The 21459-nt window shown below is 36.4% G+C and overlaps 1 non-coding gene across 1 annotated transcript; it reads left to right on the top strand.

Moving 5' to 3' along the window:
* Positions 1-17230: 17230 nt before the first annotated feature.
* LOC111750467 (small nucleolar RNA U109) lies at positions 17231-17366 on the top strand. The gene has a single exon (XR_002785600.1). It is a non-coding gene; the product is annotated as a small nucleolar RNA U109 (small nucleolar RNA).
* The last annotated feature ends 4093 nt before the right edge of the window (positions 17367-21459 follow it).

The following is a 21459-nucleotide window of genomic DNA, read 5'->3' as shown; positions in this document are numbered from 1 at the left end:
CCACTGAAAGTTGTTCAGCATCACAGCAACATGCACGTCTCCACTGACAGATGAGTGGTGGCTGCACTTGAGTTGCATCGTATGAGAATCGCACCCAGTCTCCTGCATGGGAAATTCTACAACTGAACCACCACTGCCCTGAAAATAAATTTTTTCGAAAAGGAAGGAAGGAGTAATCAGCTGTGTCAAATGCAGCTAAAAAGACAAACAATGAAGATTGAGATGAAGAACCCAAAAAAAAAAAATGAACCCCTAGTGCCCTCCTCAGGAATGATTCAGAAGATTGCAGGGACAAAAGCCTGATTGAAGTAGATGAAAGAAAAAGGAAGGAGAGAGCAAGGGGAGCCGAAGCACTTCTTAAATCATTTATTAAATTTATTGTTCTTGGTTTTGGTTTTGTTTGTTTGTATGTTTTCTTATCCCAACTAGGATATAAGCCCCCTTAAGGCAAGGATCTTCATTTTGTTCACTTTTATATTCCAAGAACTTAAAATAGGATGAGGTGTTAAATAAATATTTATTGAATTGAACTGAGTTATTTCAGAACTTTTGCTAGCCCAGAGAAATAAAGCAATAGGAAAGTTTAGTAGTCTTTTATGTGGAAACTGAGTGGGCATTCTGGCAGCTTTCTACCACAGGATAAACCAGCAAATAGAAGTTACGGTAGGGCAGATTTGAACTCAAAATAAGAGGAGCTACTTGTTTCTTTAAATATCCCAGCACTAGAGGAGGCTGCCTTTTGGAGTGGGTAGTGAGCTTCCTATAGCTGGCTCAAACAGATAATAAGCTATAAAAGTATACCAGAGAATGCTAGATTTTTGGAGATGAGGGAACTACATGACAGAAAATTGAACTGAAGTCCCTTCTAACTTCAAGAATTTTTTTTTTTTTGTCACTGCAATTTTTAAATCCCAGATTCATCTCATTCCCTCACCTGGGGCATTCTGAGCCATCTTTCTCTGCTGGGGAATGCAAATGTATAAAATTAAAATCAGAGCAAAATATAATTAAAAAGATAACTTTGACAATTCAAATAATTTTATGCATTTGAACACCAATTTTAATTATTTATGAACAAATTCTCTATTGTGCTAACATGTAATTGAGAATCCCTTTTAGAAAAAAAAAAATGCCAAAAGAGGCATTAAGTTATATTTGGAGAAGTATACAGTTGCATCCGTTTGTAATACAGTATATCGCAGCCTTTATTGTATGAGTCTCCTAATTATTTCAGGGACAAATCAACTATATTTCAAAAAACTTTTGCTGCTATTTCAATAGTTCATGGAGGAAAAGGGAAAATCCCATGACTGAGCTTCAATAGTAGTTTATTTTGTCCTGTGTCTGAAGCAGTCAGGATAATTGCAGTGAGATTTTGAGCGTCAAATAATATCTCACAAATTTTTATTTAAACACTTTTAAATAACATTAATGCCCTAAAATACCATTTAAACAAAATGGAACTTTTCACATGATTAATGTAAAGCACAATAAACGCTATCAAATCGTCCTTGGATTCTGAAATATGTCCTATAGCATGTTGTAACCAATCTGCTCAGAAATCCTTCTGCTGAATTTTCTCTGCAGGCTGGCTGCAGAGGCAGGAATAGGTTAATGAAATGCATGCGTGGAATGAAAAAGCAAATTATAAGTGGTAATTCTGCCACTAAACCTTCGAGAGGCTGGGGGGAAATAGGAAAATAAAGCTAATCTTATTTCATTTTTCTTTACATACTCAAAATGTCACCTCATAAATCCCATTTTCTGTTTCCATAAATAATCTGTGTTAGAACTATTGTTTATTAAAAGTTTTGCTGCTATACGGATAACTTAAAAAAAAAAAAAAACTACCCCCAAACCTGTACTATGGGCAAATATCCAACAATTTCACATTCATGGTCTAAAATTTTAATTTAAATTCCCTTCATTTCCTTACAAATCAAGGTGGTGAACTATGTAAAGGAACTATGTAAATATCAGGACCTTGAACTTTGGTACAAGAACTTCCCTCAAAATATATTTATATGAACCACCAAATAATTCAGAAAATTTTCCTACTGAAATCCTGCTTCTAGCTAACAACATTTTATTCTTTAGACTTTCTTTGAAGGTCCATAGACTCGTTTGGATTTTTAGGCCAGAAGATTAATAATGTACTATAAATTTGAGTCTGCCATTATATTATAAAATAAATTTGGAATTTGATATACTAAAAAACCCACTGCCGTCAAGTCAATTCGGACTCATAGCAACCCCGTGGGACAGAGTAAAACTGCCCCGTAGGGTTTCCAGGGCTATAATTCTTTACAGAAGCAGACTGCCACAACTTTCTCCTGCAGAGCAGCTGGCGGGTTAGGAGTGCTGAACTTTTGGTTAGCAGCCGAGCACTTTAATCACTATGCCACCAGGGCTCCTTGGAACTTGATACACAGGCTCCTATATTTAAAATATCTAGGAATACATTAAATAATGAATTAAAAGCATGTCATCTATAATTTTAAATATACAAAGAACACGGATATCTAGATGCTAAAATGAATACTAAAATGTAGGATGTATAAAGTTAAGAACTCTGCAGTGTTTGTGATATTGATGTAGTTTGTATCTTTTATTTAGAACAAAATAAGGACTCTTAGAAAGAAACACTGAATGATCAATTACAATTCTTCAGAAATATAACAGAGATTTAAATAACTGAAAACAAATTATCATCTGAAATAGATCCAATACATTCTTATGTTCCTCTTGAAAAACCTTCTTCTTTCCTTGTAGAGCACTGAGTCATACTCACGCAGCCTCTGCACACTGGTCATTCATTTTCCACTTAAAGTTTAAGAATATGGGAGAGATTTGGTATTACCATAATCTTTTCATCTAGATCTTTGTAAAAATCTTGATTCTGTGTCTATATATAAATCTAGTCAGTATCAACTCAGAAAATATAAATGAAATTTCTTTTAAAACATACTAATCTTTAAACCTTAAGCCAAAAATATCTCCTGCAGCCTTCTTAAAACCAAACAATAATTTAGCTTAACTTTTTAGTAAAGCATGTCTGCCTTGAGCACCATGCTTTTTTAACAACTATCTATATGGGATCAAGTTAACAACAGCAACTCAAAAGATTAGCCAGGAAACTTAAGGGGCAGTGAGTTTATGTTAATGGGAGAGGGCCAATTTGTAAAAGGAGGGCAAGGATGGTTGCACAACTCAAAGAATGTACTCAGGGTCACTGAACTGTACATGTAGGAACTGTTGAATTGATGTACTGCTGTGTATGTTCCCAACAACAATAACAAAAAAATTATTAAAAAAACATATTAGCACCTTCAACTATGCTTTCTAATATTTACACTGTAAAGCACAAGCTCTTTAATATGTGCAACTCCCAAAAAAAAAAAAAGGTTTTAAAAGATATTTGAGTTGTGTCAGAGGTCTTGAGAGCCTTCCGCAGAGGGCTCCAGATCCCCCTAACAGAGTTTTAAGAGCCTTTTTTTTAATCACAGGAACTTTCACGCTAACACCTCTAACACTCAATGAAAGACAATAGCCATATTGTGACAAAAACCATTTGTCTTTATTTTTGTATTAAGTAACTCTTCCACTTGAAGCCTAAGAGGTTTATTTTTATATTTCTGAGCAGGCTTGCAAATCCTTTAGGAGAAAAAATATATGTATATTAACACAATCCACATAAATGACCTTAAGTAGAGTTAGTTCACATTTCTCTACTGTGCTGCTAACCACCTTCATATTAATAGGCAAATGCATGTAATGAGAACAAGCTATCCATAGCAGCCATTAAGATATCATTTGATCCTGCAACACAATAAATACAGAGTTTATGCAAAGGGCTATCAGGCTTTCAAAAAACAGTAACTTGAGTTCTAAAGAGAGGCCATAGATCACCCACCTCTATGCGGAAACCTAACTCAATTCTTAAGAAAAGGTTAAAAATCACTTCTACCCGTAAACCATCATTTGAACCTGATTTCTCATTTGTACAAAAGAAAAACATTTTGAAGTCCGGCTTTTGAATTTATCATTTCAAAACAGGGCTCTGCTTAGGTTGGGGAGCAGGGGAGCAGAGGCCACGATGAAGAAAGAAAAAACTGGCTTACTTGACTTTTTAGCAGAGTCTTAAAAAAAAAAAAAAGACTTCCAAAAAACAACCACGTGTGTTTCTGTCGCATGGTGTACACTAAACTTTTTTAACCCAAGCTTTAAAAAAAGTCATTCTACATTATATTTCTACCCTTAAAACTGTCAAGACATATTTAAAGCTATCAACTTAAATATGACATACAACTGACTAACCACTTAATAAAAAAATGGCATGTACTATGTTTGCAAATGTAAAAAACTCCCATTTTTACAACCAATTTACCTGTAACATATACTAAAACAGGTTTATATATTCTGTTACAGCCAATAATGGTGTTGAAATGAACACCTGATAATTTGCAAATCAATCTCTGTTTTGGGGTCTTTTTGTTTGGTTGGTTAATTTTTGTAGCAAATAATTGACTACAAAAACAAACCACAACAGAAAAATAGTCATCCATGTATTATCATTCATCTCACGGCAACTCTTGGCCCTTCCAAACTTTTTGTGCCTGCAACCCAAATCCCTGAAGCCCTAAGAGAGTTACCCTTTAAGAGAGAGACTTTTGTCTTTGTCCACAATCTGCAATACAGCAAGAGGGAAAAATGGATTCGGATCACCTGGGACCAAGCCCTGACTAGGTAAAATGGCTCATCTCTAAAATAGGCCTAACACCACCCAGCTTCCAGCATGGCCTAAAGGGTTAAATGAGATAAGGTATGGATGGGCAAATAATTGACAATCTATAACTTTGTTCCTTCCTTTTAAAATATGAATATATTCTGTAATATAAGCCTGCTATTCTTTTTTTGTTGTTTTAAGTAGGATTTAAGAAAGAAGCAAAGAACCAATACTTAAGTCATATTACACAGGTAGTCTCCCATTTACAACATATTCAAGTTACAATGAACTACACTTAAGATCATCCTTTTTATTTTTCTTTTTTGTATATCTATCATTAGTAATATATACTACATACAATGTTACAGCATGTATCTGTAAGTTTATAGGTAATGTATCCAACCCCCAAAGACAAATAAAGATCAGATTTATAAAGATACTGATAGTAAAGGCAATAATAATGAAATTAAAAAAAAAAAAGGTATTCGATTTACATCAGAACCAACTTATGATGGAGTCGTTGGAATGGAACCTTGTAGTAAGTTGGGGACAACCTATAGTTTATAATAAGCGAAATCAGTACAACCTTACTTCAGAAACTGAGACAAAAGAGAAAATGGGTTCATTCTATCCTTCAGATTGAGAGATGCACCTACATGCCCAAGGGACTAAAGCCCCATTCCTCCCAATTTTCTCACCTTTTACATTTCTTATTTTTATCCTAAAGTCCTATCATATATTTTGTATATCCTATTCAGACAATTTATATGGATCGTTACTCCTGAAAACAAATGAGAAGGCATTAATTCCAACCTACAGAATCAAGTAGAAGTGATTCATGTCTGAATACAATAAACACTTGGATTTTAAGCTATATTTTTCTTAATAAGTTACAGTTAAAGTATTAATGATGCATATAAAACAATGAAATAGCCAAAATACTCGTATAAGATCTATTTACAAGCTCAAAATCATCACACTTAAAATAGAGATACGATTTTTTTCCTCTTTTGGTAACAGTTTTAATGTATTTCAAATATTCATTTTAGAAATACATAAATGCCAAAATTCAAATAACCTAGTTAAAATTATCACCAAATATATTAGAAATACATAAATGCCAAAATTCAAATAACCTAGTTAAAATTATCACCAAATATACATATATATATGTATGTATGTATTCAGCTATATAATCTGAGTATGTGAGTATTCTTTTTAGAAAACTTTAAGCTTTAAGGTATTCCTTTGAAACTCTTTTTAAGATATTTCTGTAATTAAGTTCCTACAATGTGTCACGAGAAAAATATGAATTTCTAATTTCTAATGGTCATAACAGTTTTCAGTTTGAAAAACTTTTCACTACACATGTTAAGTTAATCATTAAAAAACTTATACACAGCTTCACTCCACCTGATTAGTAAAAACACACAAGATACTACACATTTTGATAGCAAAGGTTTTTATAAAAACACTATTTTGAAAGTGTTCATTTTCTCTGTGACATGCATTGTTTCTCAGAATGATTCTTTTATTTTCTAGAGCTCCATTTTTTGCAGAGAAAAAAATGTAATGCTTCTTCACCAAAATCACTGCTTTTATTAAAATAAATTAGCAGTCAGTATTGAGAAAGATACCTGTAACAAAAATCGTCTGAAATTCTTAGTTATGCACTATATATGCCATATCAATATTCCTCCTATATATACTGGATTTTTGAAGTAAATCAGGAAGAACACAGCTTTGATTTAAAACAAGGTAAATCATCCTCATTTTATTCTTAAAGAGTAATCAATTTGTTTCTTTTTACCTAGAAACTAAATGCTTTATAATTATTCATTTGTTCACCAGCCGTAATTTAAGAAAATTTAAGTGTGCAAATTTATTTTACTAGGTAAAGGGTAAAAACATATCAAAAAAGTACAGATTGTGGTATTTTTATTAGAAAATTTAAAATAAATTATTCAACTACAAAATTTTTTTATTATAAATTGTTTTAAAATGTCTGTTTTTCTCTTGAATTCAATATGATTGACTTGAGCATGACATTAAGTAAAAAAAAAAAAGGTAAAGCAGTCCTCCTGCCTGAAAGACTCCCTGAATAAAGAGAAAATTAGTTTTGGATTTTCCTCTTGATCAGATATGAAATATTCTGAAATGCCACCTCTATAATTTGATAAAAAGCTTGATACCCCCAAATGAAAATAGAACTCAGCACTTTCATTTTTCTGTCTCTAAAGGAACCTGAGTAAACTGATTTCAAAAAAAAAAAAAAAAAATGAAAATCTCAGGCATAAAGGTGGCAGTAATGAAGCAAGCTTAAATATGCGCTGACCTTTGAAATGAACTGCAATCCGCGTTGTTTGGTCAAGGATCTGGCTGTGTTACTGTCTCCATCTATTTCTAGCATAGAAGATGTAGGTGTTGGAGCTGCTCTGCTCTCTGGTGGATGTTGACAGCATGGCTGCAAACACAGCAGCGCCAACAGAAACAGCTACACACCGTGGATCAGAAAAATTAACCACACAGTCGTCAAGAGACAGAACTACAAGCACTGATCCATTATTTTCTTAAAAACTCAAGAGCAAAACACACTACAAACCTGTCTCCATTTTCTGAAAGCAGTATACTGTGTGTTAAGAAGATCACTGCTGTTAGGAGGAGGATCTGAATTGACGATGTACAAATTATTAAATGATTTTAGAAATCATTAAGTCTCAGCTAGTTTTCTTAGGTGCACACACAGAAGAGAATATAGTCTCAAGAAACACCTTTTGAATTAAATACGTAATGGGGTTTTAAATAGCTGCCAATGTTCCTGGAGTGACATTTACTGTTTTTACTGTAGTTGTTTGTTTTTTGCTTTGGATAAACTCTTACTAAATCATTAGTTTACATAATATTGAAGGACATTTCTTTATACAGAATTCTTGAGGGTTTTAAAGGAGGAGTCTAAGCCACTTCAAAATATTGCCTTGTTCAGTCTCTTTTAGCTGTGAACCATCCAGAAGTCTGTGTCTCACTTTCATTTCAGAGCCTCAGTTTCATCAGCTATTATTTGAGCTGCCTTTGGAAACCTCCTTTTTTTAAGGAGGCAATATATGCAAAAACACTTTGAAGAACAATACAGCTACCATGATTTGAAATATCACCATTAAGTTAAGGAGAGAATATACACTGTTTTGCATTCCATCCCATAATCTATAAGCACTTTTAGATGAAACAGAAACACTGCGTAACAAAATATAGCACGGATCTCCTGGTTCCAATTTTGGCAAAAATGTAGTCATCAAGTCAACAGGCATTGATTAAGGTCTGCCGCTGTGTTCAGCAGCAACCAGTATTAAAAGTGGTAGGAGATATGGTCCTTCCAGTCTTTGCAGAGTGTGGCATACATCCATAAAATTTAAAATGACACAAGTCAATAGACAATCAGTCATTTGAGCATGTGGTATAGCTGCATTTGAAATGACAGAATCAAATGCTGATATTGGAATAATCCTGGACAATCATTTCTCACTAGTATTTTCATTTCGATCACCCATTCTAATCCCTTAACAGAAAAAAAAAGAAAATATTTTCCTGTTCAAAGAATACAAAACTCAAGTATATTGGAAGGTATAATTCTTAAAATTAACTATACTAAAGGAAAAATAAAAATGTATATATTCCAGCTCCCTGACCTAGCAATTTTTAACCTTAATAAAAAAGACTATTTCTATGCAGTAGTAACCAGAGATTTTGGTTGAGTTATGCCTCCTAGAGGGAGAAATTATAAGAAACCTGGATATAAAAAACGGATTTCTTTATGGTCTGGAAAAAAAAAAAAAATGCGTTTGAGGGAATTCTAAAGTCGGAAACTGTTTATAATATTTCCTTTCTCATTCAGCAAATTTTGGATTTCCAATGTATACCCTGGAAGTCACATCCCTCTAAATGAGTAGATAATATAGGCACGGTTTTTGTAAGTGCCTTGTTGTACCTAAGTGCACCCCAGGACATCTGGCACGCTTCATTCTGAAATGACGTTTACCCACAGAAACGCCATCAGCGGAAGATGTATGGAAAAGCTGAAGGTCTATTAAGGGGGTATGGGACAGCTGCACACATTCTGTAATCTGTATAAGGCCATGGAAATAACACAGCCATAGCCCATCTGTGGCTTTGGTTCACAGAGCTTTCAATAAAAATTCAAGATCAAACTTCACTTGTTAAGGAAAAGAAGAATGTTCAAAGAAAGTTGGTATTAATGGGCTCATATACAAAGGTCTGTCACTGTTACATTTTTTTTTTTCTTAATATAAAGGATCTTGTGGGATTTCTGTACCTTTACTAAATACTAATACTACATGTTCACCCCTTAAAGTTATTGGAAAAATTGCTTGTGGGGAACTACAATTTGTACTTTTATAATTCAGACCATTTGTGAATAGGTTTAAAACCCACAGAAGCACTAGGAAGGGGTAAGGCAGATGTTGTTCAAACTTCGCTATTTGGCCCTGCCAAATCCTTCATTCTGGACCTACAATAACCGGCCTATTCAGAACTCAATGTCTCTTAATAGAGATTACGAATCAAGCTGATTTATGTGGTAGTGTAGGAGGTGGGTCATTCTTTTTTTGGTGTGGTGTTTCTAAAGAAAGTTTGATCTCACAAAAGCTTCAGATTGACAGCTCCACAAAATAGAAATTCACAGAACAGAAGTATCACATGCTAGGGGGATATAGCCTCCCCTTATGCTAACCTGCCAATTCACAATTTCAACCTGCAGGCTCTGCCACCAAATGCAGGAGATTAATTCAGTCCCTGTGCCCCTTCAATCCTCTGCCAATAAGGAGGCCAATTAGTTTCAACTACACTGGTTAGTTTACTTCTGCCTTTATTTTTTTTCTAATGGGGGCATTTTCCCTCCATCATCTGGATGATTTTGACCCCCAGTCCACTGCAGATTACTATGAAATGGCTGTCAATCACTAAAACCAAAGCCTAATGTGAACCATGGCCTGAGGTTGAAAGTTCAGTCACTATTATTGAAACCATCCAGCTCTCCACTGTAATGGGTTTTCTAGGAAAATAATAACAATAACAATATATTTAAAATCATATTTCAAGAATATTACAAATCTCTATTTTAAAATATTACAATCAGTTAGCAAGCATAGTTAGCCTCAGCTAACTTCCAGTATAAAAAAGTCATCAATTCCAAATTCTTATTAACTTATGTACACTTGTGTGTATAAATTGAATAAATTTATTTCAGAGAAGGCACATTTCAGTAAAAAATTAAAATACGTATCCTATGACATATGATTTAAATTTCATTTTAACCTATAATTTCCAGAAGGTAAATTCTCAGTAAGGCTAATAAAAATGAAATGTTAAAAAGAAAAGAACTTCAGAGAAAGTTGGTTTTTTTTTTTAAATTAAAAAGTGAAAGTATTCTATCCAAATCTGATGCCACTAATTCTAACATCTGAGCTTCAGAAGAGAGTGAGTATAGAGATGAAGAAAAGAAAAATGAATTGATGAATAATCCATGATTGATAGGACATATGTGTTTAGTTTTTGTTTTTTTCCCCCAGAAGTAGAAATAGATGAGTAATATTTTAATCCTTCGTTCTCAATTGTATCTGAGTAGGAACTAACAGAGCAGGTTTTAAGAGTAGGAAGAGGAACAAAGGGTCTGAGGCATCTGAGGGAAGAGTCTGTGCAATAAAGGAGGAAAGATCAAAGATGAGAGATTGATACTGAAGACTTTCCTCGTTAACATTTTCTTGGTGAATAGAGCATCTACTCTGCCTCAAGGATTCCACTGGGCAGAACTAATGGGGCTCTCCGCCCAAAATAAACGATGTTCTTCAAAGCAATATGCTGGCAATTCTAGATATAGATTGATACTATGATACTTGGAAAAATATAGCTGAGAAATTCAGATTTACCTCCACTATTCACAACTTTCCAGATTTGTAGTTTTTTCCTCTGAACTGTATATTCTGGGGTTCACACTAACTCCGCTTTTCTCTAATCTACCCCTAGAGGGCAGTGGAGAAGAAAGTAACATTGTGGTTTGAGGCTAAAAAAGGAGGGATCAGGGAGACTTCTAAAAAGAGACCAAACTAAAAATGCAGCATTTTTCAGGGACTCTCAGCCATTTTTACAGGCATAAATCTTCAAAACTACTTGAATCTGTTTAGAAATCAAGAAATTTAATATTTCCACTATCAAAAAAAAAAAAAAATCCCACTGCTATGGAGTTGAAGGACAGAGTAGAACTGCCCCATTGGATTTCCACTGGATTTCCAAAGAGCGCCTGGTGTTTTTGAACTGCCAACCTTTTGGTTAGCAGCCTAACGCTTAACCACTGCACCACCACGGCTCTATTTTTACTATAACGTACTACAAATGGAGCCCTAGTGGCACTATGGTTAATCGCTCAGCTTCTAACCAAAAGGTTGGGGGTTCAAACCAACCAGCCACTCTCGCAGAAAAGATGTGGCAGTCAGCTTCCATAAAGATTACAGCCTTGGAAACCCTATGGGGCAGTTCTGCTTAAATCAGCTCAAGGGCAATGGGTTTTGGTTTTAGTACTAAAAATAAAGGAACCTTGGTGACACAGGGGTTAAGTGCTTGGCTGCTAACTGAATGGTGGATGGTTCAAATCCACCAGCCACTCCTTGGGAGAAAGATGTACCAGTCCGTTTCCATGAAGGTCGCAGCCTTGGAAACCCTGTGGGGCAGTTCTATTCTGTCTGTTGCTATGTGTCAGAATCAACTTGATGCCAACAATTTTTGGTTTGGTAAAGCAAACATATAATTACCATTACTTAGGACATCATCTAGAAAGTGTAAAGAGGGAGAAGTCCAACCAAAAATGTCACAAACACACATGCATTTACATGAATAATATTGTTAAAGGAACTTGTTCAAAACTTTAAATAATACTGTCAGTATTAATACAAAGATCTCTAGATTTAAAATAATCATTGACTATCACTGATACTGTTAATACTATAACCCATTTAAAAAAAAAAAAAAACACGGTTGCTATGGAGTCTGACTCACAGAGAGACCCTGTAAGACAGAGAACTGCCCCATAGGGTTTCCAAGGAGCAGCTGGTGGGTTAAAATTGCCAACCTTTTGGTTAGCGGTAGAGCTCTTAATCATTGGGCCACTAGGACTCTGTTAAATACTATAAGTCTGCTTTTATTTCTAGTTTCATATTTGTACAGTGCTTTGGAAACCCTGGTGGCACAGTGATTAAGAGCTGTGGCTGTTATTCAAAAGGTAGGCAGTTCAAATCCACCAGGAGCTCCTTGGAAACCCTATGGGGCCATTCTACTCTGTCCTAAAGGGTCGCTATGAGTTGGAATGGACACAACGGCAACAGGTTTGGTTTTTTTAGTTTTATACATATCTTAAATGTTTCTTTTTTTTTCTTTTCGTTTTTTTTGCTGTTGTTGGTGAGTTTTTTTGGTTTTGTTTTTTTACTTTTTATTTTGAACTAATTTTAGTCTTACAGAAAATTACAAAAAAAAAAAAGAAAGAAATAGTACAGAGTTCTGTATACACTCACCAGCTTCCCCTGATGTTAACAATTATCAAAACCAGGACATTGACATTTGGATAATATTAACTAAACCATAGACTTTATTCTAGCTTCACCAGTTTTTCCACTAACACCCCTTTTTCTGTTCTAGAATCTGATCCAGGATTCTACATTGCATTTAGTTGTTATTTTTCCTTTGGCTCCTCCAAACTGTAATAATTCTTCAGTTGTTTATGAGCTAGGCACTTTTGAAAATAATTTATCATTTATTTTGTAGAATGTTCTACTTGGTTTTGTCCAATATTTTCTCAAGATTGGTATGAAGTTGTGAAGTTTGGCAAGATTACCACAGAAACAGAGGATCCCTGGTGTTGCAGTGGTTAAGAGCTCGGCTTCTAACCAAAGGGGCAGCAGGGAAAGATGTGGCAGTTTACTTCTGAAAACATTACAGATTTGAAAATCCTATGGGGTAGTTCTCCCCTATCCTGTAGGGTCACTACGAGTCAGAATCAACTCGGTGGCAATTGGTTTGGTTTTCTGGTTTATCACAGATATGATACTGTGTTCTTTTCCGTGAATCCTATCAAGGGGTTCATGTTATTGACATGTGTTATAACTGCTTATGTTAACCTTGATCACTTGGTTAAGGTGGGTATGTGAGGTTTTTTTGAGCTAGAAACTTATTTATTTTCTCTTTTACACCAAAATACATAGCCTTTTGGATTTACTTCAGAAGAGCTTCCACACTATTAGCCAAAAAATGGAATATCTGCTGTAGTAATTCAGTAATGTTTCTTGAGGAGTAATATGTATTAAGCACTATACCAGGTGCACTTCTTAAGGGGAAAAATAAGTTTTACTTAGTTAAATATCATTGTTTATATATATATATTCACTTTTTTTTTAAGACCTGAAAGTACTTCTGCCATATAAAAAAAAAAAAAAGCACATATATTCCCTCACATCATTGTTCATTTGCGTTATATCACTTAATTCATGATCTTTTTTGCCTGCTTGTTCTTCCAGACCAGCTCAGACCCATTCAGAACCAGGAAAAGGAGAAAAGAGAGCTTCATTTCATATTCTCTAATGTCCCTATGTGTGGTATGTGGTGTTGTTGCAATAGAATGATCACAGCTGGAGAGAAGAGTTCAATAGGAAGTTATGTTTACTTCAGGAGATCTCCAGCTCAAACTACAACAGTGGGTGGGTTCTGAGGACCCCAAAGTAACCCTTAGAGATGTAACGTGGATGTGGTATATCCATTCTGAAGTGCTGGAAAATCTGACAAGATTGCCAACAGATCCTTCAGGCTATGGTCGGCAACCACTGCCCTTTTTAGTCCTTACACTCAGTGTGTTTTCAGTGGAATCACTGCCTCCCCCCCCCCCCATGCTCTTTATTGTCCACATCATTCTAATGTGATTCTGGAAACCTCGGTGGTGTAGTGGTTAAGAGCTACAGCTGCTAACCAAAAAGTCGGCAGTTCAAATCCACCGGGCACTCCTTGGAAGTTATGGGGCAGTTCTACTCTGTCCTATAGGGTCGCTATGAGTCAGAATCAACTTGACAGCAACAGGTTAATGTGATTCCACTGTGAAGCATGCCTGACCTACTACAATCTACATTAGAAAGAAGTAGTAGCTCCTCCCTTTACAGTACACATCACTTAACCTGTTCCATTATTCTAGGACTTATTTTTTGACATCCTTCTTCCTGACTATGCTATATAGGCTTCAATGGTATAGATATGAGACACATTCATATTTTTCTCCCCAGTGCCACTAAGCATTGTGCCTGGCACCTGTTGTACTCAATAAATGCTTGCCGTTGCGTACGACTGTCCCTTGGTGACACAATTCAATCAATTGGGTTACTACAGAAGATTCTTTTAGCCCATGTGGGTAGAATAATACTGAAAGAAAATTCTGTTGAAACATCAAGTCATCTGAGGCTTCTAAAAGTAAAGATGAATAACTTTTCATACAATATTTCTTTTAATTTTTTTTTTCCCCTTCGAGCTTAATTTTAAAGTCCCACGAAAGCATAGCAGGCTTTGTTCCACTTGAGGTTCAATAAAAAATCAAGAATAGAAAGGATGAAAGGCAAAACTGATTTGCTTTAGCTACTAATTACAGAGGTTAACGAAAAATATGTGTTTCTTCTCTTAAGTACATCAATATACTTCACTAATCAGGTCAAAAGCTGGATTTGGCTACTCCTTAAATAGCTCTCGGCATTGTCTCCCTGTTGTGCTCTGGATGCTACAAATATGGAACTCGTCAAGTCTCTGCTCAGAAGAGAGGCGATAGCAAGGGCAGAAATCTTGGCAAGGGGAAAGTGAGATGCCTCAGAAGAATTCTGACACTAATTCCATAATTAAGGCCTTATGAGGTTGCTTTTACTCACAATTTAAGCTACATTTATAGTTACTATCATTTTTAAATCCAGTTCCAACTGAGGGAGAACTATAGTTGAAAGTGGGAAACCAGTTTTAAAGGCTTTTCATAGGGTTAGGCGTTTATAAGAAGTTTTGTTTTGTTTGAGGATAGGAGAGGTTGTTGTAAGCCAAAAATCATGCATGGAGATACTAATTTGAATCTTTTTTTCCAATATCAAGGTTTTTCTTCTCAACCTATCTCTGATCTTCCCAAACTCACTCTCTTCCCTCTTCCACTGCATGGTCCACCCCTCCTCACCTACTCACCCATCCCCATCACCACAAGGCCCATTACTCATTCAGTTAAAATCACTCAATCTCAATTTAAAACATGGATGTCACTGAGAGCCCATTATGTACTAGCCACTGTTCCACATCCTGTAAGATAGTCTCCACATCCCATGGTACTTATAAATCTCACTGGTAAAAAATTTATCTTTCTATGCAATGAACCAGAACTATTAGACATGGATAATAACAGAAGGCTATGAGGAAACAGAAGCAGTAATCATTAAAAGAAATAACTCCCAGAATTAAAAGCTATTTTTTAATGAAGTGATCTAACACCTGTCAGTTTGTTGTACTGTGGTGGCTTACATGTTGCTATGATGCTGGCAGGTATACCACCACTATTTCAAATACCAGCAGGGCCACACATGGTAAACAGGTTCCAGTGGAGCTTCCAGACTAAAACAGACTAGGAAGAGAGACCTGGTGATCTAGCCAAAATCAGCCAACAAAAACCTTCTGGATCACAACAAAATACTGTCTGACCTGCTTGCACTGTACACATCATCAGGAGGGAGCGATCACAGCAAGGGTGAGGGAGATCCTTGGTGAAGTGGACTGGCACAATAGCCACAGCGATGAAGGTGAACACACCAGCAATCATGAAAATGATGCAGGACCAGGCAACATTTCATTCTGTTGTACATAAGGTTGCCATAAGTCAGAGTCGACTCAATGGCAACTATCTATCAAATGAAGTGACAGAAAATTTATACAAAGTAAAAACGGAGAAAAGGAAAACTTCAGTTATTTCAAGAGCCTTATACTAGCAGAAATCTATGAACTTATTTTTTTTTTTTTTAGACATTTAGCCAATGAATTAAAAAAAAAAAAAAACACTGCACCTTTAATCTTCTAGAAAATGTAACTTTAAGGAAAGGACAAGGCAAGAAAGTAGGAATGGGCACAGGTTCCATTATCCCCCCATTAAAACATACAGCTATTCCATAGTTGTATTTTTAGACCAAAAACCTTCAGGGCAGAGCCCTAGTGTAATATTTGTTACCTCCTCTAAGATGCTGGCTTCACAACTCCTGGCACACACGAAGAGTTTGCACTATTGTTAAAATAAATGCTGTTCAGATTTATTTTGGACTCGATTTGGATGGGCTGTCCTTTACCCTTAGAGTTTACAATGACTAAGCTATACTTTGGAAGCCCTGGTGGCGCAGTGGTTAAGTGCTACGGCTGCTAACCAAAGGGTCGGCAGCTCAAATCCACCAGGCGCTCCTTGGAAGTTATGGGGCAGTTCTACTCTGTCCTACAGGGTTGCTATGAGTCGGAATCGACTCGACGGCACTAGGTTTTGGGTTGGGAAGCTATACTTACCCTTAGGGATTATGCTGTTAAACAATATACTGCATTTTTATTTATCTATTCATTCTTGGACTAAACTGGTTAGTGTTTTCTCTTCTGGATAAGAGAAAATGGTCCAGGATTTTGAGTCTACACCAAGGCTCTTCTGTGAGATCAGTGGCAAAAGAGAGCCATGTTTTATGATTATTACTCTTCAGAGTGTTGGGCTTTTATTGAATCAGCTTTTCCATTTCATATTCTAAAAACTAAATTATGTATCCTATAATAAATCAGCAACTTACCAAAATTATTACTTAATATGGATCCTAGCTGCCTCCAAATTTTGCTAGTCAGGCAAATTTTCTAATTTTGCATTCATCTTTAAAGTCTAACTCAGAAAGATAGGGGATAATTCATGAATTCAGGTTCAAAATTCTGCGTTACAGTAATCCCCAAACCAATGTTTTCAGTGCTTAAGCAATGAAAAAATGTTCATTTCTACTTTTAAAAATTAGATTTAACATTTAACTAACTGTATTTATAGGGTCGCTATGAGTCAGAATCTACTCGACAGCAGTGGGTTTTGGGCATTTATTTGAAGGTACCAAAAGTCTCATCATGTCATGTCCAATAAACATACATGGCCGTACACAAGTAGCTCAGAATATTAAGTGTGTGTGTGCATATATGTGTGTAATCAGTTTCAATTAATAATGTATACGAATATTTCAGGGAAGGAAAATATAAATCTTTAACTGTTCAAAGCAACATTAAGTTACAATTTAATGAAGGAACAGAATATCATATTAAATTACATATTAATTACTTAAATTACAGATGAAAAAAATAATTTAGGTTATCTTAGCCAATTAGGCTATATTCTTCTTATCTATGTATGTGCTTTAAATTTTCTATAAATAAGAGTAAAAACTATGACATGTGGAAAGGTCTGCTCCTCATTCCTTTAGGAGCAGGAATACATCTATAACATGCTACACTATAAAAAGGGGTTTTCAGGACTGACAACTTTACAGTAGAGTTTGAGTGGTAGTATATTTCTCCTACATTAAAAAAAAGAAAAAGTAAAAATCTGTAAATAGAGTTTCAAATAGATAAGTAGGACTTCCATGTGTGGGAAGATGAAATACACATTCCTTCCCCTATTCTTCAATTAAAAATTAAAAACCTTGGACATGATATAAATAACAAACATAAGAAGACTGAAAAGTAGAGAGTAGAAAGCAAACTATTACCTCACACCTAAAAAATGACACAGTGGTTAGTTTCCATGGTTTTCCTTTCGCCTCATGTATACCAGACTTGGAGGAGAAGATGCTGGCAGCCTAAAAATGCCAACAGGAGTAGATAAAACAAACCAAAAAAGCCCCAACAAAAGTTTATAATCTCCAGGCAAAGGACCAGCAAAGCAGCAAAAACACAATAACTATTCGACTGTAATCACACACCAGGGTAAACACTGTAACTCTATCTCCACCCATGGCAGCAAAAGCAAGTGGGGAACTCAGACTTCCACACTCACCAGGCCAAATGAGTTGTCCCAACACCCTTTGTGGGGTTATGTCAGAGGAGGTCTAGTAGAGACTCAGGACTTTCAATATTATTCAGCAGTCACAAGGACACCCCCCACCATGGTATCACTGTAGACCGTGTAGGGAGCTAGATAAAAAGTCTCAACTAAATTATTTAAGTTTCCACCCCAAGCACCTACTAAAAGAACAAAACAAGCAAAGGGGAAAAAGAAAAAAAAAAAACGATAAAGATAGCTTCGGTGAAAGGTAAGACAGTACACAATACTGGAGAAGCCAGCACAACTTGACCAAGGCAAGGTCATGGAAGCTCCATAGACACATCCAAACTCCTTGAGGGACCAAATTCCTGGGCTGAGGGCTGTGGGGATCATGGTCTCAGAGAACATCTAGCTCAATTGGCATACCAAAGTTTGTAAAGAAAATGTTCTACATCCTACTTTGGTCAGTAGTATGTGGGATTTTAAAAGCTTGTGAACAGCCATCAAATATACTCCACTGGTCTCACGCCATCTGGAGCAAGGGAGAATAAAGAAAACCAAAGACACAAGGGAAAGATTAGTCCAAACGACTAATGGACCAAAAGTACCACAGCCTCCATCAGACTGAGTCCAGCACAAATAGGTGGTGCATGGCTACCACAACCAACTGCTCTGACAGGGATCAAAACAAAGGGTTCTGGGCAGAGCTAAAGAAAAATGTAGAAAAAAATTCTAACTAAAAAAAAAAAAAAAAAAGGCCAGACTTGGAGGTGGAGACAAAATGGTAGAATAGGGCAGAGGCTTCTGGTGAGCCCTCTTTACAACAAAGACCAAAAAAAAAAAAAAAAAGTGAAATGAGTATACTTGTGACAAGCTGGGAGCCCTGAGCATCAAAGGCAAGCTTAGACAACAAACTGAGGGGCAGGGGGAGGAAGAGACAGTTCAGAAGTGGGGAGAAGTTACCGGACCTGAATCGTGGAGAGCCCTCAGACACCATTCCTGGAGCGGTGGCGGCAGCAGCAGCGGCAGAGGGCAGGTACTAGCATTATGCGCAGTTTCCTCAGGAAGAAGCAGCAAGCCACGGAGCCTACTCACACCTCTGGAACCTGAGGAGAACGGTGCTCCCAGCAAAAGCTAAGTACTTGCGTATATTTCACTGCGCCCCCCCTCACCCCCAAGCAGGCTTCAGCGGCTGAATCCCTGGGTCTGAGATAGACCCTGGTGAGCACCTAGAGCCATCCTCCCGGCCTTGGGGAAGGAAAAAATTTCAAACTGGGGGGAAAAATAATTTGCTAGCTTCATTAACTGGGGAAGCTCAGGACAGAAGTGGCTCCTGTCCAGGCATAAACCGTCTGTGGACCTTGAGCACCTTTCCCTTTTGCATGGACCTGTGGGCCTATTTCAGGAGACTAGGCCCTTGTTGGCAAACTCCAACCATTTCAGCTGTGTGGTGGAGAGGTAGGTGTTTGACGTTTGACATTGTTTTGCCTATTAAACAAAGTCCTCACCTACCCACATCAGGGACGTAAGGACTGGTAGCTCCACTCAGGTCACCCAGCCTCCCGTGACAAGGGTCCAAAGATAACTGGTACCTCCCAGTCCTTACGACCAAAAACTTTAGGTGCCCATGGTCCCTCTGCAGAACCCACCCACCAGCATGCTCTAGGAAACAGAGATGTGTTTTCCTCAGAGACACTTGGGGGCTGGCTCTCAGCCCCCTGCCTTGTTCAGAGAGTGACCCCCTGCCGCAATCAGATACTGGTATATACGCCAATCACCCCTGCCACTCTAAGACTGTAGGACAGAGCCTGTACCACACACTTGATGATCAGCTACCTGGAAACCTAAGCTGAATTCATACAAGAAAACTGAATGGAATCCTAGACTGATATACTTGGTAACAGCTCTAGCCAGCTGGGGACAGGACACCAGAGCTCCAAAGGAGAAAATAATCAAGCTAGATCACTCAAGCAACCCATAGGGGTATACCAAAACAAAACAAAGCAAGCAGCTACGACACAGTAAGCAAGCATAAACTAATATAATAATTTATAGATGGCTCAGAGACAACAGTCAATATCAAGTCACATAAAGAAACAGACCACGATCACTTCAACAGGCTGACAAAACAAAGAATCCAGGTATCTTCTAGATGAAAGTGTATTCCTGGAATTACCAGATGCAGAATACAAAAGTTTAATATACAGAACCCTTTAAGACATCAGGAAGGAAATGAGGCAATACACAGAACAAGCCAAGGAACACACAGATAAAGCAACTAAAAAAATTAGAAAGATTATTCACGAACATAATGAAAAGTTTAATAAGCTGGAAAAATCCATAGACAGCAATCAGAAATTCAGAAGACTAACAATAAAATTACAGAATTAGACAACTCAATAGAAAGTCAGAGAAGCAGAACTGAGCAGGTAGAAGCTAGAATTTCTGAATTGAAGATAAATCACTTGACACTAATATCTTTGAAAAAAATCAGATAAAAGAATTAAAAAAAAATGAAGAAAACTTAAGAATCATGTGGGACTCTATCAAGAGAAATAACCTATGAGTGATTGGAGTACCAGAACAGGGAGGGATAACAGAAAATACAGAGAAAATTCTTGAAGATTTGTTGGCAGAAAACTTCCCTGATATTGTGAAAGATGTGAAGATATCTATCCAAGATGCTCATCGAACTCCACATAAGGTAGATGTTAAAAGAAAGTCACCAAGACATACTATAATCAAACTTGCCAAAACCAAAGATAAAGAAAGAACTATAAGAGCAGTGAGGGATAAACGAAAAGTCACCTACAAAGGAGAGCCAATAAGAATAAGCTCAGACTACTCGGCAGAAACTGTGCAGGCAAGAAGGCAATGGGATGACATATTTAAAAAATAGAAGGAAAAAAATTGCCAGCCAAGAATCATATACCCAGCAAAACTGTCTCTTAAATATGAAGGTGAAATTAAGACATTTCCAGATAAACACAAGTTTAGGGATTTCATAAAAACCAAACCAAAACTACAAGAAATACTAGACAATGAATAATATTGGGCATTAACCCAAGACTAAAACAATAGGCAGAGCAACCAAAAGTCAACCCAGACAGGGAAATCCAAAAAAAAAAAAAAAACGAAGATTATAAAATAAAAAAAAAAAGCCAAAAACAGGGTAACAGCCATGTTATTATATAAAAGAAGACGACATTAAAATAATAAAGAGGGACAAAGAAATGTAATCACACACCTTCCATACGGAGAGGAAGATACGGCCATACAAAGAAATAAAAGTTAGTTTTAAATTTAGAAAAATAGGGGTAAATAATAGGGTAACCACAAAGGAGATGAACTATCCTACTCATCAAAATAAAATACAAGAGAAAAATATAGACTCAGCAGAAACAAAATCAACAACAAGAAATATGAAGAAAGGACAATATATAAACAAAATCTACTAAGCACATAAAATCAAGTGGGAAAAAGAAACTGTCAACAACACACACAAAAAAGCATCAAAATGATAGCACTAAATTCATACCTATCGATAATTACCCTGAACGTAATTGGATTAAATGCACCAATAAAGAAACAGAGAGTGGCAGAATGGATTAAAAAACAAGATCCGTCTATATGC

The sequence above is a fragment of the Loxodonta africana genome, chromosome 1, assembly GCF_030014295.1.
Source record: "Loxodonta africana isolate mLoxAfr1 chromosome 1, mLoxAfr1.hap2, whole genome shotgun sequence".
Classification (NCBI taxonomy): domain Eukaryota; kingdom Metazoa; phylum Chordata; class Mammalia; order Proboscidea; family Elephantidae; genus Loxodonta; species Loxodonta africana.
This window is presented reverse-complemented; position numbering and strand designations above follow the sequence as displayed.